General features: G+C 42.5%; 1 long non-coding RNA gene across 1 annotated transcript; it reads left to right on the top strand.

The window, feature by feature from the left end:
• Window positions 1-1,936: 1,936 nt before the first annotated feature.
• On the top strand, window positions 1,937-15,082 carry LOC309372689. Its single transcript, XR_014169618.1, has 3 exons — window positions 1,937-5,932; window positions 6,028-6,108; window positions 14,878-15,082. It is a non-coding gene; the product is annotated as an uncharacterized lncRNA (long non-coding RNA).
• Window positions 15,083-17,913: the final 2,831 nt, after the last annotated feature.

The raw sequence follows: 17,913 nt of genomic DNA, 5'->3' as shown, positions 1-17,913 counted from the left end.
GAATTGGTGAACGTGATTTAAGGGAACATCTGGCAGAACCCCTGCAGCAAGTCTTTTCAACTAGGATTGATTGGAGAGAAGGCGAAGAGACTGCATTAGACATCCCTCGAGACTTGAAGATCAATAAGAAGGACTATCAACAAAACAGGCAGAGAGAGACTCAAATGGTGTTAGAGGCCTCAGATGTGAGGAATCCGGGCTAGGAGTTTTATAAGAGGTCAGATATCTAGGAAGGGACAGATATCCGGACAAGGAGGGAGGGGGAAAATAGAAAGTTTTAAAACTAGTTTATGATTTTTGGGTTTTATAATTTTGATTTATATTTTAATATGAAAATGGGGAAATTTATGGTATAAGAACCTCGATCGATCTTAGAAAAAGAATTTAAGGTATATAAGAAAATGGGATAAATAAGTTGGGCCTAATAAAGGGAATTAAGTTTAAATATAATAAGAAGAGGTTTAAGAAATGAAACAAGAACTTGCTGAATTAAGTTTGAAAATTGGGATGCATGGGTGGGGGTGGGGGGAAGTCAATGAAAGAGGGTTATGAAAGAATCTATTTGTGTTTATTTTTTTTTTCTCTTTTCTTTCTTCTTTTTCCTTTCTTTCTTCTTTCTTTTTTGCTTTGTATTAAAATTTGAAAATTCAATAAAAATTATATTAAAAAAAAAACAAAGTTTAGAGCTGGGAGACTACAAACTAAAGTGATGGCTAATACTTGTGACAAAGGGGAACTGGTGTCAAAAAGTGTGTTTGTGTCTACATAAACACACACGGATGAACCTCAAACTGATACCTTAGAAATTGACTTAAGTTGACATGTTCATTCTGTGGCATTAGTTCTGTAGCTAGGGAATGTAGGAATTGGATGAACGAAGGAACGCAAGTAGAAAGCTCTTTATGGTGGTGTGGTGAAGTCCTGTATTCTGATGTAGCTCTACAATGCCACCTAGAGTGCCAGTCACCAGAGCACTCTTTTGGAAAGACTGCAACAGATCTACATCCTGGGTTGTATCCTGTGTTAGGTGTACTCAGAGTTAAAATTAATGGGCATGACAACTTAGAACCATTTGTTTCAGTGGGCCTTAACTGGCTATAACTCCCTATCTTTTGTTTTCCAACAAACTCTTTTAAAATAATACCTAAGATGGTTGGAACTGGCCAGCTTATACTGAAAAGGTGAATCTTCCTCTAAGTCAATTTATCACTGGCCACTCAAACAACTGACATTAGAAATGGAGCTTATTCTGCCCCTGGAGAAAACAGCTTATGGTGGGCTCAGATGCCTATAAATAAGTGAGGCTCTGGCCTCAGTCTCTGGAAATATCTGATGTCCAAAGATGCTCGCTTTTAGAACCTCTCTTCTGCAAGGAACTCAGTACCTGCTCTGAAACCCAAGACTCTGCTTAAGCAGATAACATATAACGAAGAAAGTTAAATTTATTTCATTTTATTTGCAAGCTTCTCTGTGTATGTTTGCTTGAGACCACATGGTTAAGTTATACTTCATAAGGATATTTCACAAGGTCTGGAGTTTTTGGGGGAACCAAAACCTACTGGGCACAATAGGTGGGGCAGTAGGGCCTAGAAACATCCCAAGCACTAAACAGACAAGTGCAGCAGCCTATCATAATTCTTTGAGGAGGAACCCTTGTCTAAAAAGGGGTCTCCCAGCAAGGAGCTTCCCCAATCCACAACAGGTGGAAAAATCTGTGTGGCCACTGTAGTGGCCAGTTGTCCATGAATTGACTTTCACATCTCCAAGGCATGAACAGAATCTCCCCAGATACCTGGCCCTAGAGTTTCTCCATCACTGAAGGTCAGGATATCGTGTCCACAATCACTTCAGATCAGAGGTCCACAGAGGCATCCTGTTTCAAAGGAAGTTCTAACAGATCCTGTTTATAAAGATACCCCGATAAAGATCCTGTTTATAAAGATACCCCGATAAAGATCCTGTTTATAAAGATACCCTGGGTAGAAAATGTCTCTAAGAACATATGCTGGTCAGCAGAGGGCAGCATTGTTCAGGCAGATGCTTATTACTCCTTTCCACCTGGCAGAAAGAGGTTATTATTTCATTCCCAAATCGGTGCAGAGATGCAAACAGGCTAATGGGAGTTATGGCACTTTTTCCTTAGGCCTCTGTGTAATGAGCACACAAGCTTCCTGGCGTCACAGAGCTGCTCTTGAAAAGCCTGGTTCATCTTTCGCAAGCCCATCCCGCCAGAGGCGACTTCATACCTCTATTCCTAGGCAGCCGGGTAAACACAGCACTTTCTCAAATGCAGAATGGCTATTGGAATTGTTGCTGTGTGCAGCCTGCTATCTCTAGCTCCTGAGATAAGGCCGGATGTGGTGTACTTCTTCACCAGGCACACAGGAGCGAGAGATACCAGGATGCACACAGAATGAACGCGATCAGAGCACCAAAGGCAAGGAGCCGGGAGCAACTTAAGGGGCAATTTCTGTGAGGAAACAGGGTGGTGAGGAAAGAGCTAAAGCCGTCCTCCCACCATCACAGACTGATCATGGGCCTGGGTGAAGCTCTATAACAGCTTTTTGTAAAAACTTTTCACTAAGGACCAATGAAAGCAATGTTTGGGCAAAAAGGACGATGCCCCACCAACCAACCTACCTGCCTTCTTTCTTAAAAACCAGTTCAGGAAGCGGCACTGCCTGTCAGTTTTCTCCTCCTCAATCTCAGTGCTGCTACTGTAGCGAGAAGGATGGGGGCAAAACTAGAATTAGTTGGCTCTGCCTGTTAATGACTCGGGTTTCCCCTACTGCAGGGCTCCCTGCCTTCCTCCCTAACAGTCCCAAAGGATGCAAAAAAAAACCCTCACTGGTTTGTGCTTATTGTAATGAAGTTCATCGTATGTATCTCGGATCAACAAAGAATATTTCCCTCCTGGAATGTGTAGTTGTTTCTTGACTCACTTTGGGCAAATCTCTTTGCTCCAGAGCCCCTTTTCCCCCTTACAAAGGGAAATTCCAACATCAGCAGCGACTGTTCTCCTATTGTCAGCATAATAATTCCATCCTGAAGAGAAAGTGTAACCAGATCTTTCCCAGCCCCAAACACCGAGCAGGGCAGAGGGTTGGCGTTTGTTTAGAAAATCAACGTAGAAAAACCTAATTACATGATGCGGGTGGGATGGACCGCCTTAAAACCATTTCGTTTTAGAATAATATTTGGCACAGAGAAGAAAAGAAAGAAGCAGCATTTAACACAAGTCTCTCTCTCTCCCCCACCCCCACCCCCCTTCTTCCTGGAAATTTCACTATATGGATCACATTGGGCCATGCCAAGGATAAAATATGTCCAGCTGGCTTTTATACCTCTCATCCTCAGTGTTATCATGAGCTGTGAGTGTTAAAGAAGGAACCAATGCAAGAAGAGTTGACGCGCTGCTCTTCATAGGGCTTTGATGTGCTAGCAGCACAGGGGCGCATGGAAGATGAAGGATGAAGGATGGAGGATGGAGATGGAGGCTAGAAGGCTGGCGGGGGGTGGAGGGAGATTGTGTTAAAAGATTGTCTTAAAAATCTCTCTCATCTCCAACCCAAACAAAGCCAATGTTGATGACTCTGATTTGGCCTAAGTGAAATACGGTTTGGAAAATTTGGCAGAAACTCGGGCGGCTGCAGGAAATGAGGGGGTCACTAGCTTATTGGGGTTCATGAGCACATTTGCAATCTAGAGAAGCAGGTTTGGGCACCACACACTGTGATCTATTGGGTACAATAGACTCCTTCTCACAAGCCTAATTTCAGCAGTGGGAGGGGACTTTGTGGGTGCCTGGGAGGGCTGACCCACAGGTGTCGTATTGGCAACTTGTGGGGTAAACTATAGGGCACTAGAGCCCTATAGATTCGAGGCAAGTGGAGCCATGTAGAGTAGGGGGAAGAAGAGGCCCTGCTTAGTGATTTCTAGAAATGCTACATGACTGCTTATGGCTTCCGTTGTAGCAAACTCCCCACAGACACAGGATGATTTGCTGGCATTGATTCCATCTTTGTCATGGGTAGAGCATTTTAAGGTGGTTTTCTTCAATGACTGTATTCCACCTGATAGTCAAGACCATACCACTTTTACTTTCGCAGATGAGTGGCCCACTGTCTCCATCACTGAAGTTATAACTTTAATTGACCAGATGAATGCAGGAAAGGCTGCCAGCCCTGATGCTATTCCATCTGAACTGATCAAAGTCAAGCCAGAGTGGTGGGCTCCGATACTAGCGGAACTATTCACTATGATAGATAGATCTGGTATCACACCTAACTCATGGCAGCAATCTATAATTATCCCAATCTTTAAAAAGGGTGACAAAAAGCTGCCATCCAATTATCGGCCAATAAGTCTACTGTCAAACATCGGGAAATTGTATGCTAAACATCTGTTAAATAAACTAACTACTGGGCTTATGGCTTCCTGGGTCTGTCCCTCATGTTCTCTCTATGTGTTTAAGCAGACACCTAATTATTCTAATTGCTGTGATTTTCTGGATATTTCCCCCCACCCCATAATTATTCCAAATTTTTAACTTCTTCTTTGGAATTTGATCAAAAGCCTTAGTATCATTTAAGGACAACTGGTATTTTATGGATTTGACAGACATATATATATAATATTTAAAGCTCACCTAATCAATCAGAAATTTGTCTTTGATTATTGATCTGAACATACATAATTTGATTTAAATGTTTTGCTTGAATTAATAATTATAAGGTACTGATTAGTAATAGTAATGGGCAACTTATTTGTATTCAGCCTTTCCATAGTTAAAACCATGATCAAGGCGGCTTACAACATGAAAAGATGTGCATAATTACAAGCATAGCAAAAGCAGTCAGTATATAAAACATATCAAAAAGTACACAACAAAATTTAACAAATTCCACATAAATCACAATAAGATCTAAATATAAAGATACAAAGAATAATAACAATCTCCCCAACAAAAACCTGTAAACAATAGCCCAGCCCAAGAGTCAGTGTCCTCCTGTTTTTCCCCTGGTTTGCTAAGACAATTATTCTGGATATCTTCCACGAATCAGGACTGGGCTCATCTTGCATAATTCAATTAAATAATATATGGTACTTGTGTTTTCATGCATTGCTTTGCTCTCTATTTATTTTCTGGTCAAGTATTGGGCAAAGATCCCAAATGTGGCATGTTTTAACAAGATTTTGACCCACTCAGCATTAATGAGGAAGGAAGCTGTCCATCACTGGTAGGTTTATTCCATCTCCTTGTTTAAAATTTAGATCATAGCTAAGTTATATTGGCTGTGGGGTATCTGTTTCCATCACCAAATAGGTTTGATTACTAATGTAGTTTATATGATTCCACCGATGGCAGACTCAAGTGGTCCACCATAAACACAGCTGACAAGTTTAGCTGAGTGGTGTTATGAAAAGATTTCATGTGATGGGTTAGTGCAAAGAAGCCAGAATCATCTCCATACCCCCCACCCACCTTTCCTGTATTCAACTGCATTGGAGGAATCATTCTAGAGTCTCAATTTGCTACTTTGGCATGCTGTCATTTCATGAGACTGACTCAAGTGACATTAAGGTGATTTGGAAACTGTTGATCAAGTTTACTGTACTCATCTCAGTCCCAGCTATTGACTTATGCTTTAAATGCTTGTGGATGAGCATGAATCTTGTGAAACCTGAATTTCTTGTGAAATTCCAGGAGCTCAACTTTGTTTTTCTGGCAAAGTTGAAGTTTGCAGATTCCATTCCAGCCAGCCACCCACCCACCCACAAATTGTAAATGCATTCTTCCTGATGTGAAATTCAAATGACTTTTGTGTTTGTTTTTGCTTTTCCTAAAGATGCTCAAAATCTCTATCCTTGGAAAACATCTGGATGAACACCAGTTTCCCTACAGACAATTCTAGATTTAATAGCCCTCTTGGTAGGTCTGCTTCCCTCAGGAGTCTGGGGGGTGGGTGGCCCAGTTGAGGGCATTTTCTGTGGCATCCCCTAAATTGTGAACTTCCCTCCCCACAGAGATGTGTGTGGCTTCTTCACTGTACAGCTTTTGGTGAATAATGGAGAGACGCCTCTTTACCTTGGACTTCAACATCTGAGGTGTCCGCTCTCAGGGCCCACCTGTGACAGTGATCTGTTTTAACTGTTTTCAATTCTGAATTGTGAATTATAATTCGAATAATAACCTACCCTGGGACCTGCTGCTGAAGGGGGTCATAAGAATCAGAATAATAATGCATTTAAAAAAACCTAATGCAGAAGAATAACTTGCTATAGGAAAAGTCCTAGAAGTGAAAATGACAGAACACTACTTGTCATCAAGAGCTCCTAGCTGAAACCACTCCAGTATATCGGCAATGAGCCACAGTCCTGAATTGGAAGAGATGCAACAGGGGACCTAAAGGCTGAAGAAGTATAGTAGTACTAGTAGTATTTAGTAGTAGTAAAGGGATGCAGGTGGCGCTGTGGTCTAAACCACTGAACCATATGAATGTTGAGAATTTGCTAAGTTTTGGGACAACAAGCTTCAGCAATTAAATTTTGATTATGGTGGAAACTAAGTTATGACTGTGTAATGACTAAAGTTTAGAGTAAAGTTTTTATTCTGAGGATCGATGGAAAAGTGAGCTAATAACAAATACCCTAAATCTAAAATACAACTTGATGAAAGTACAAAAACGCAGGAAACAAGGTATCAATTTGCTGTTATTTTTCTTTATTGTAAAGGATGCAGAGGGTGGAGGATGCGGGGAAGTCCAGTGGATCATGAAAAACTGTTTGTTAAATGTGAATTTTTCCCTTTTATAATCTTCTTTTTCTTCTTTTTTGTAAAGTCGCTTTTGTTGAATTATTGACGATGTATTTGACCTTGGAAAAAAGCAATAAAAAATATTATAAAAAAAATAATAAACCACTGAACCTCTTGGGCTTGCTGATCGGAAGGTCGGCAATTCGAATCCCTGCAACGGGGTGAGCTCCCGTTGCTCTGTCCCAGCTACTGCCAACCTAGCAGTTTGAAAGCACACCAGTCCAACTAGATAAATAGGTACCACTGTGGTGGGAAGGTAAACAGCATTTCTGTGTGTCTGGTTTCCATCATCCTGTCCTGTTGCGCCAGAAGCGGATTAGTCATGCTGGCCACATGACCTGGAAAGCTGTCTGTGGACAAACACTGGCTCCCTTGGCCTGAAGTGAGATGAGTGCCACACCCCATAGTCGCCTTTGATTGAACTTAACCGTCCAGGGGTCCTTTACCTTTACCTTTTACCTTTTAGTAGTAGTAAACTTATTAAATAGTGATTTTTAATGGGTGGGTTATTCTTGTGGTTGTTCTGCTGCCTTGGGAAAGGGCATTCATATTTGATTTGTGAACAGGAGCCCCCCTTTCTGCTGCGTTCAAATTCATCTTGCTCACTGTCTTTTGAGGAGACTCATTCTGCGTACCTCTCCCCAACTCAGTACTTCGCTCTAGGAGACCAGTAAAGCTTTTCTGTCCACAGCTGCCTCTTGTCCGCCTCACAGGCAGTGAGAGAGTGTGTGTGTTGCTGGGTGATTAATCTCTTGTGCTTGAATAATTGGCCAAGGCGGCGATTAATAACCCACCCACCCTTCTCCAATCTTAGACACAGTGCTGCCTGGTAAACATGGGCCTTTTACTAACTGTGACTGGGGATGTTCCGACTGTTGGGACACAAAAGAACAGCACCAGTGTTATTGTAAAGGCTGCGGGGCCCAGAGCCACCAAGTTAGGCCGTGTGTTAGGATCCAGGGTCAGATGTGTTTGACGGCGAAGGGTCACTGCGGCGGGAGGTTTGTTTGTGGAGGGCTTGCAGCGATGGGAATGTCGGCTGTCACTTAGGGGCTGAGGAGCAGGCTGCCAGCCTGAGGGGGGAAATGCCTGACAAGTTTGGACTAGGAGGCGAGTTGATGAGCTGAGAGGTGAAAATTCACAGCTCAGCGCAAGGGGCTTCTCCTGAAGAGGTGTTTTATGTGAGGGGGGAGATGCAGAGATGCAGCTACAGATGATGCCTACCCACACACAGCTATGGTTGCATGGGGGAAGGGCTGTAGCTCAGTGGAAGAACATCTGCTCTGCACTCAGGAGGTCCCAGGTTCAATCCCTGGTATCCTCAGGTAGAGCTGGATATCTCTGTCTGAAACCCCGGAGAATCACTGCCAGTTAGGATATTGACAATCTTGAATTGTAGGATTACTAACATTTAGAACATGAAATAGGTAAGATTCACATTATGTGGTGAAGACGTCTGAGGTCCAGAAGAAATTACTGAGATTTCCCTTGTGGAAAGAAGCATGCAAGCAATCTCATGAAAGAAATGTTAGCTGCCAATGCAGAAATACACATACATTTGCTGTAGAAATGGAGGCATGTGCTCAGAAAAGCCATATCTGTCAATTTGAATTAGGTCACAAATAAATAAATAAATAAATAAATAAATAAATAAATAAATAAATGTTACATTGAGATCAATGGGGTATACTCTCAGTTAAAGGTAGAGTTTCACAGTCAAAGCTAAGTGTTTTTCACAATAAAGTTAAAGCAGAAGGCAAGCTCAAATGCAACTCTGCAGTAGGAAAATTCACCAGAATGCCCATCACATTTTGTGAGGTGTTTAAAACTGTTTGTAAATACTGATAATGAATATTTTCTAGTGTTGTTGTTGATGATGATAATCAAGATGATGATTGTTATTAATTAAATTTGTATACTGTTCTTCATCTGTTGATATCAGGGAAGATCCCAGTATAAAAATACAAGATAAAAACCTGAAATGCACAATAAAAACAAGAACAAAAACTACACGCACACATACACACACACACACACACAGACACACACACATGTGTGTGTAGACAAATTCCATATAGAATAGTATGGGGGTGGAGAAGAGGGGAGATTGTTTTCTCAGGCAAGCTGATGGAATGATTGGAGGAGCGTGAAATGAGTTCCTCCCAGAGGATCATTGAGTGGGAAGGGACCTTGGAGTCCCTCTGGTCCAACTTGTGTCCTTTGCAGGATCTGCATGCAACACAGGATACAGTTACAACACCCTTGGCTGATGGCTGTCCAGCCTGCGCTACATATTGATTACCAGATATTCACCACATTATGCATGGGAACCACAACTGCAACTAGACACAAGAGGTGACAGACAGGCGAACAGCCACACAAAGAAAACAGGCTCAGACATACAGCTATCCATAACAACGGCCACAGCCACTCAGCCATATGCACTGACCCATTCAATGGCTATTCCTCTCTTGTGGCTGCCTTACCCCATATTCCGCTCCACAAACAAGCACTCTGTATCTGCATTTATACCTATCTATTGACCAAGTGGACATATGCACTATGGGTTTTCACCCTTTGAATATCAGCTGCTGGTGTGTCCCAAACTGAGACGGGTTCTGAAGCTTGCTCAACCATCATTGTGCAAGTCAGCTGACCCCACTTGACATGTGGTTCCCATGACTTTGCTTGTGTGCATTGAACTCTGACATTGTACAAAAAATGTTAATATGTCGGGAGCTTAATGTTCTGTGATGATACAAATATGCAGAATGCATGGCAATTTCCAAATGTGAAAATGCGATTTTTGGGAATTATTGGGAAACTCACATTTTGAAGTTTACATTTCAAACCTCTTTTGGCAGGGCTTTCAAACAGCCCCCATGGAAGTAGGTCTCATTCACTTATCGTGCTGTAAATGCCTTGAAATCTTAGTGTATAGCTGGGGTGGGAAATCTGTGGCTCTTTAGATCGGGGTAAGCAAACTTTTTCAGCAGGGGGCCAGTCCACTGTCCCTCAGACCTTGTGGGGGGGCAGACTATTTTTTTGGGGGGGTGAACGAATTGCTATGCCCCACAAATAACCCAGAAATGCATTTTAAAGAAAAGGACACACACTGATTCTCGGACCATCCACAGGACGGATTTAGAAGGCGATTGGGCCGGATCCAGCCCCCGGGCCTTAGTTTTCCTACCTATACTTTAGATGTTTCTGGAATATTTGCTTATCCACAATGTTTTATTTACATACCATTTTGTGGGCCAAACGCCCACAAAAAGGTTGATTAATCCTGCACACCATGAAGTCTCTTGAAGGCATTCATTCTATGCCTGTAAATCAGGGAAGGGAAGTCCAGATATTCTTAGACTCCTGCTGCCATGATCTCTGACCCTGGGCCATACTGGTTAGGGTTGATGAGAAATAGAGCCTAGCAACATCTGGAACAGTGGAGGCTAGTCCATTAGGGCAAAGTTAGAAGTGCCTCACCAACCACTGCCTGGCTTCTTACTTACAACCAGGGCAGGGAGTGGCACTGGTTATCAGCTTTCTCCTCCTTCGTCTCAGTGTTGTCCTTGTAGATTGAAGCAGGGGAGGAGGAAGAAGAGGACTAAACTAGAATTAGTTTGTCCTACCTAAACTAGAATTAGTTTGTCCTGCCTCATTGGCTCCAGCTCCACTTCGTATTGGCCTCCCTGTGCTTTGCCCTACCAGTCCCATGGGACCAGCCACCATTGATCTGGAAGACTACAAGTTCCCAACCCACTATATAGATATACTTGCCCCTATTCAACTATTGATATGTGTGTGGCACTTGCAGACATTTTTATCTAACTCTTTGGCCTTGAAGCAAGAGAGTGCCGGGGGGGGGGGGGAGAAAGATCCGAAGTGAGTGCCTTTTGTGCATTTCCCCCCCCCCCTCCACAGCTGGATCAGGCCTATACGTACAGGCAGGGTGTTGCCTTGTGGATATTCAAAGTGCCTTTTCTAAATTTTTAGCTTTTTTTAAAAAAGAAAAATGTAAGCTTCCAATTTTTTAACTTATGGAGAAAATAACAAATGCACCCAGAGATGCATTTTAAAGAAAGGACACACACTGATTCTCGGACCATCCACAGGCCGGATTTAGATGGCGATTGGGCCGGATCCAGTCCCCGGGCCTTAGTTTTCCTACCTATACTTTAGATGTTTCTGGAATATTTGCTTATCCACAATGTTTTATTTACATACCATTTCGTGGCCCAAACACCCACAAAAAGGTTGATTAATCCTGCACAGCATGAAGTCTCTTGAAGGCATTCATTCTATGCCTGTAAATCAGGGAAGGGAAGTCCAGATATTCTTAGACTCCAGCTGCCATGATCTCTGACCCTGGGCCATACTGGTTAGGGTTGATGAGAAATAGAGCCTAGCAACATCTGGAACAGTGGAGGCTAGTCCATTAGGGCAAAGTTAGAAGTGCCTCACCAACCACTGCCTGGCTTCTTACTTACAACCAGGGCAGGGAGTGGCACTGGTTATCAGCTTTCTCCTCCTTCGTCTCAGTGTTGTACTTGTAGATTGAAGCGGGGGAGGAGGGAGAAGAGGGCTAAACTAGAATTAGTTTGTCCTACCTAAACTAGAATTAGTTTGTCCTGCCTCATTGGCTCCAGCTCCACTTCGTATTGGCCTCCCTGTGCTTTGCCCTACCAGTCCCATGGTCACCAGCCACCATTGATCTGGAAGACTACAAGTTCCCAACCCACTATATAGGTATACTTGCCCCTATTCAACTATTGATATATGTGTGGTACTTACTTGCAGACATTTTTATCTAACTCTTTGGCCTTGAAGCAAGAGAGTGCGGGGGGGGGGGGGGAGAGAAAGATCTGAAGTGAGTGCCTTTTGTGCATTCCCCCCCCCCCCTCCACGGCTGGATCAGGGCTATACGTACAGGCAGGGTGTTGCCTTATGGATATTCAAAGTGCCTTTTCTAAATTTTTAGCTTTTTTTAAAAAAAGAAAAATGTAAGCTTCCAATTTTTTAACTTATGGAGATAATAAGAAATACTACCCCAGGTGTGGACAGTCTTCAGTCATGCAGGGTCTACTCTTATTATTTTCTTTTCTGTTTAATTCTTGAGATTCAGTCTGCCTTTACCAGGGTGCAAACTTTTAACACTGAAGGCCCTGCCCTATGGGACTCTAAGTCAGTTGAGGTCAAGCAGGCATTATCTCTGCCTTCTTTTATGTATCTTAATAAAACTGGACTGTTCAGACACATCTTTGGAACAATTATTTTTTACCAACTGGTTTTTATTGGATTTTTTTTTATTTACTCTAATATTATATTTTTATGTTGTACACTGCCTTGATTATATTTTTTATGTAAGTGTGGTGTATAAATATCTAAATAACAAAATAAACATGCATCTATTTAAATTATAGTAATTATTTCTAAATTCGAACCTATCTACCCATATTCCCTCTGTCATTTCTCTTTTTCAAGGGGCTTGCATTAATTTACAAAGCCCCCAAACAACTTAGGGATCACCTGAACCCTTATATCCCAGCTCAGTCACTGATCTCTTCTACAGAAACATCATTGGTTGTTCCCCAATCCCCATATTGGTGAAACTTACTTGACAACTGGAAGATACAGAACTTTTAGTGTCATTGGCCCAGTATTGTGGAATACTCTGCCAAGAGGGATTTAGCTGGCGCCTTCTGTTTCAAATTTTAAGTGCCTACTGAAAACTTTTTTATTCTGCCAGGCAATTAAGAATACAACTTTCCACAATAGTTAATTGAAGTCTGATTTTTATCTTTTTTTTTAATGTGGCTTTTACTATATAGTTTTATGTACTTTTGTTGTAAACCACTTTTATGTTTTACGAAACATAAACGTAAGTATTTTTCAATAAAATAAGTATCATACACAAATTGTGTTCAAATGCGTGTAATCTCTTACCATTCTTTGGTGAGGCGTCAGTACATAGCTGCTAAAGATGCCAAAATGGCCAACGCTTGGGTGTTCCATACACAGACAGGTTGCGGAATCCAACATTCCTTGGCACAAAATTTGCACTTGTCTAGGCACAGAGCTTTAGCTGCTGTTAGGACAGAGTATGAATAGCATTACGTAGGATGCACACATTGCTTTAGAAATGAGATGAGTCGCAAATGGCATGGAAGATTGTGAAGACTACAGTGTATGGGGAAGGACCATGCCCTAGAATAGGGATGGGGACTCTTTTCAGCCCAGGGGCCATCATTCTTCATGAATTGGCTTCCAGGGGCTATATACAGTGGAACCTTGGTTGTCAAATGTAATCTGTTCCGGAAGACCGTTTGACTTCCGAAACGTTCAACAACCAAGGCGCAATTGCCAGTCGGCAAAATCCATTGAAAAAATCTGTGTTGTCTGCATTCAAAAGCCAAAACATTTGACTTCCGAAGCGTTCGACAACCAGGGTTCCACTGTACCCTTGTTGAATGGAGTCAAAAGCAAAAATGGTAAGAGCAATGGATGTAGCTACTCAGAAGTTTTTCCACCCACACACCACACCCCTTTACATACTCTGTGAAATCAAGCTGGAGGTATTATCAGAGTTCAAGAACATATAGGAGGAAGGATTGTTGCTGAGTCATGGAGCTTCTGATTTGCAGCACCCTCAGCATCTCCAGGCTTCTGCCAGCCAATGTAGACAATGCTAAGCTAGATGGAGCAAAGTAGAAGGCAGCCTCCTATATTCCCTGTGTTTCTATTCCAGCAGGGGAAAGTCCTTGAGGGGAGTGCAGAGCAGCACCGGTGATGGTGAGGTCTGAAGAGAGGGATTGTCCTGGGCTGGATATAAAGCCCTGGAGAGCTTCATTTGGCCCCCAGACCTGAGGTTCCTCACTTACTGCCCTGGAACTCTTGCAGCAGCTGTGTTTAGAATATCTTAAAAAGCAATTTCACAAAATGGAAGAGCTCAAGTCCTTTTATGAAGGCTGTGTTTGAAAGATGATTTCTTCTAATGTTACCTAATAAGAGGAGCAAAACAGAGGAGGGAAACCTAGCAAAGGGCCTTTGAATCAAATCTGGTCTGCTGATTTTCTTTGCGGCTGCAGATTAGCCCCAATAGGCAGAGATAAACTCATACAGCTGGAGGCAAACTAATTGATACAATAAGTTATGTAATTGCCTTGCAAAGAAGTTAATGATCTGGCTCATGGAATGCTTTGATCCTGTCTGAAAGGCAAGAATATTCACTAATGGCTTCAATTAGATTTGTGGGATGAAATTAATTTCATCCCATGGGTGAGATCTTCTCTGGTGTTGACCACTGACTATAGGGAATGTTTTCTTAGTCAGATGTTTCTCCTCATAAAAGTTGGTATGTTCAGGGCCCACACACAGGTGAAGAAGACCCAAGCCAGGGTCCAAGGAAGTCCAAAGGCTGCTGGCCAGGACTGTAAATTCATTGCTATGAGGGGGGAAATAAGGCTGAATTGCAGATCATGCTTGGGGATCTTTGTACAAAACACATTTCTTCGTCTTTATATGGGATGTCCAGATCTTCTATGATCTGCAGAAGCCCACTTCAAGCAGTATTCGAACAAGAAGGGTAATGTTCTGGAGAAGGAGCTGCTGATCAGTGGACAGAGACAGACAAAGAGATTGCATAGAAAACTATATAGCTTGTAGTCACTTGAAGGCCAAAGTTACATAATATTATGTAAGCTATGCAGCTGCAGCTTTAAGCCATGCAGGCATTTCTTGTGTATATGTTGGCAGGAGAAAGTATCAGATTGTGGCAGAAGGAGGTGGGAACAAGCACCATAGTGGAGGACATCAAGATCCTAGAGATAGGAGGAGCCAGTGCTGCTGATAGGATTTACAGACTCAATTTGGAGCAAGTCCAATGGAGTGAGTTCATGGGTTGCTTTAAGACCAAAAGACAGAGAACTGTGTCCAGAGAACACAGAGAACTACATCTGCATTGGAATTGAAAAAGTGTTTTTAATTGTTTAAATTGTGTAATTGTGTAATTTTGCAATTCTTTTTATTGCTAATGGTTTTTATTGTGAAATTGCTTTCAGATATTTTCTGGGAAGCTGGACCACAAAGAAGACTGATCACTGAAGAATTGATGCTTTTGAATTATGGTGCTCTTGAGAGTCCCATGGACTACAAGAAGATCAAACCTATCCGTTCTTAATCAGCCCTGAGTGCTCACTGGAAGGACAGATCCTGAAGCTGAGCCTCCAATACTTTGGCCACCTCATAAGAAGAGAAGACTCCCTGGAAAAGCCCCTGGTGTTGGGAAAGATGGAGGGCACAAGGAGAAGGGGATGGCAGAGGATGAGATGGTTGTACAGTGTCCTCAAAGCTACCAGCATGAGTTTGACCAAACTGCGGGAGGCAGTGGAAGACAGGAGTGCCTGGCGTGCTCTGGCCCATGGGGTCACAAATAGTCGGACACGACTAAACGACTAAACAACAACAACATGCAAGCCAACCAATTTTATTGTTAAAACTTATCAACGGACTGCTTTGAAAGATGGTGAGCTCTCCTTGGTTGCAGGTATTTGTTGAGGCTGAATGGCCATCTGGCCAGGGATACTGAAATTGCATAGCGCCTTGCATATTCTGCCTCCAAGGCCTCTTTCAACTCTACAGTTCTATGAATATATGCTTCTGTCATGTGCTTTTAAAACAATGATAAGCCTGGCCCATCAGCAATAGCAGCAGCTCAGAGTCCACTAGGGAAAGCAGTGCTAGAAGTGTACATTCCTTTATTAGAATTGACAGCATTTTCCTTGATCATGGCCATGCCATCCCATTACTGTGTCTTTGTCAGAAAATCCTGTTTCATGCAGGAATTGCTAAGTGGAATTCTGTGGACTAGGAAGAACAAGCAGTCAGAATAAATTATCCTGATGATCTCTTCTCACTTTAATCTAGGTATCTCTATGTGACTACACCCTCAGAATGCACCAATTCCAGACTTAATAGGTAGACATGTTTTACTTGTACCATGAAGTGGCCACCATGAAGGGAACTGTAACGGAATGATGGCAAGGGGGTAGGGGTGACCTAGTGACTTTGGGGCATATCTGCATTATTGTAGTGAAATAAATATGCATGTAGAATTCCCCGAGTGATGTTTGCAAAATGTTGCATGCATTTAAAAACCCATATTATTTTAATGTCTTATTCGGCGCTGGAGCAGCAAATGCACTGAAAAACAACTGAACACGCATATTGTCATTAGGCAGTGGTGTGTTAACTGTAAGACAGCCTGGGGGCATACATTTACATGCATAGAAATGCGTCCACAGTCACTCCACATCCTGAATCAATGGCAACATCATTTGATGGATGGAACAGGTGTATGTGGCATCCAATCCTGATCCCTGTGTGAACTCAAGACCAAACTAACACTGACATGCACACTTTTTAAAAACAAGCAAGCAAAGCCAGCACTGCAGGTGCAGGAGCCAGATTAGATCCACTATTTGGGGAAGGGAGTTAATTTTGGAGAACCCTGTGCTACAGCTCCCATCACTCCCAACCACTGGTCACAATAGCTGAAGCTGATCACTAATCTCTAGGTGGCCACAGGCTCCCCACATCTGGATTAACACCGGGTCTAGTTTAGCCCTCAAATACACATATGGCGCTCACACAAGAAGTACTCCAGTTCATTTGAACAGAGGAGAAAGGTCTATGTGAGTGTAGCAATGCAATCATCTACTTGCTTTGTTACAATGGAATGGACTTCAAGGGTTCCCATACCGCTATGAAAATAATTGAATTGATGCATAATCAAAATGCCAGAATGTTAGCAGGGTTAGAAATTCCCCTTTGAGAGCAGCACTGGGGAGAATCTCACTTCTGGGGTTATGTATAATTTTAGCATGACCTGCTGCACAAAACATGAATGCTTGCTGAGTGTTCTTGTTCAGGCATATCACAAAGAAATCCTATTGAGCTTTTGAAGAGAGAAAATATTTGAGAAAAACTATGTCTAAGCTGTATCCAACAGAGCTCATCTCTTTGGTATGAGATAGCCGGAAGCAATGTTGGAAACAACAATGCAGGGGGAATTGTTAGAGTTTTCTTTTACATATGTAGGCCTTTATAGAACCACAACAAAAGCAATCCATCCTCAACAGAACATTTTGTATTGCTAGGAACATCAGAAGAGTGATCCTGATGGATCACACCAAAGGTCAGCATCCTGTTCCCACAGTGGCCAACCCAGATGCCTATGGGAAGCTCACAAATGGCTCATTAACACAACAGCCCTGCCTGGCATTATTAATATAAGTATTAAATGGTCACAGGGCACATGATGCAGCCATCTTGCTGAAGCTAAGCAGGTCTGTGGCTGGTCAGTGACTAGATAGAAGTCCACCTGAGAACCTCATGCATCCAGGAGCATGGGTAATATCCAACTCAGGAAAGACCCATTGGCAGACATGGCTGGTGAAAGGCCATGACTGGTCCAAGCAATATTTCCTTCTCTTGTCACTTGAAGCATCCATGTGCTTGTTCTGCTTCTCTCTGACTGTAGACTTAAGCTTCAAAATGGAGCAACGTGACCACAAACTGAATGAGCCTAATAACATCAGGAAGCAGCATATCCTAATCCATTTGTGAATTTATTTCTTCAGGTGTTTCTAAATTTGAGCACCTGTGCCAAACCTTGATCCTGCCATGAGGCAAACTATCCTGGTGAAAAAATGGGTAGGTGGCAGCTCTTATACATTCAGAATCCAATACATTCAGAATCCAGAGAAGATTGTGAAACACGGGCAGATCTTCCAGTTAAAAGAGAGGTCTGGAGGGTGGCAACATGAGAACGGGCCTTCTCTGCAGTGGCTCCCAGTCTGTGGAATGCTCTCCCCAGGGAAGTTCACTTTCATTATACACCTTTAGGCACCAGGCAAAAACATTCCTTTTTAACTAGGCCTTTGGTTGATTTGATTGACATCCTATGCCCTTTTAAAATGTGGGGGGGTGTTGGGGGGGTTATTGGGTTGTTGTTTTTAATTTGATTATGTATGTTGTGGTTTTATATTTTGATTTTGTTCTGTGAACCACCCTGTGCCCTCCTGGTATAGGGCAGT

The sequence above is a fragment of the Podarcis melisellensis genome, assembly GCF_964234715.1.
Source record: "Podarcis melisellensis genome assembly, chromosome: 6".
Taxonomy (NCBI): domain Eukaryota; kingdom Metazoa; phylum Chordata; class Lepidosauria; order Squamata; family Lacertidae; genus Podarcis; species Podarcis melisellensis.
The sequence above is the reverse complement of the archived record's forward strand: the minus strand, read 5'-3'. Positions and strand labels throughout refer to the sequence as shown.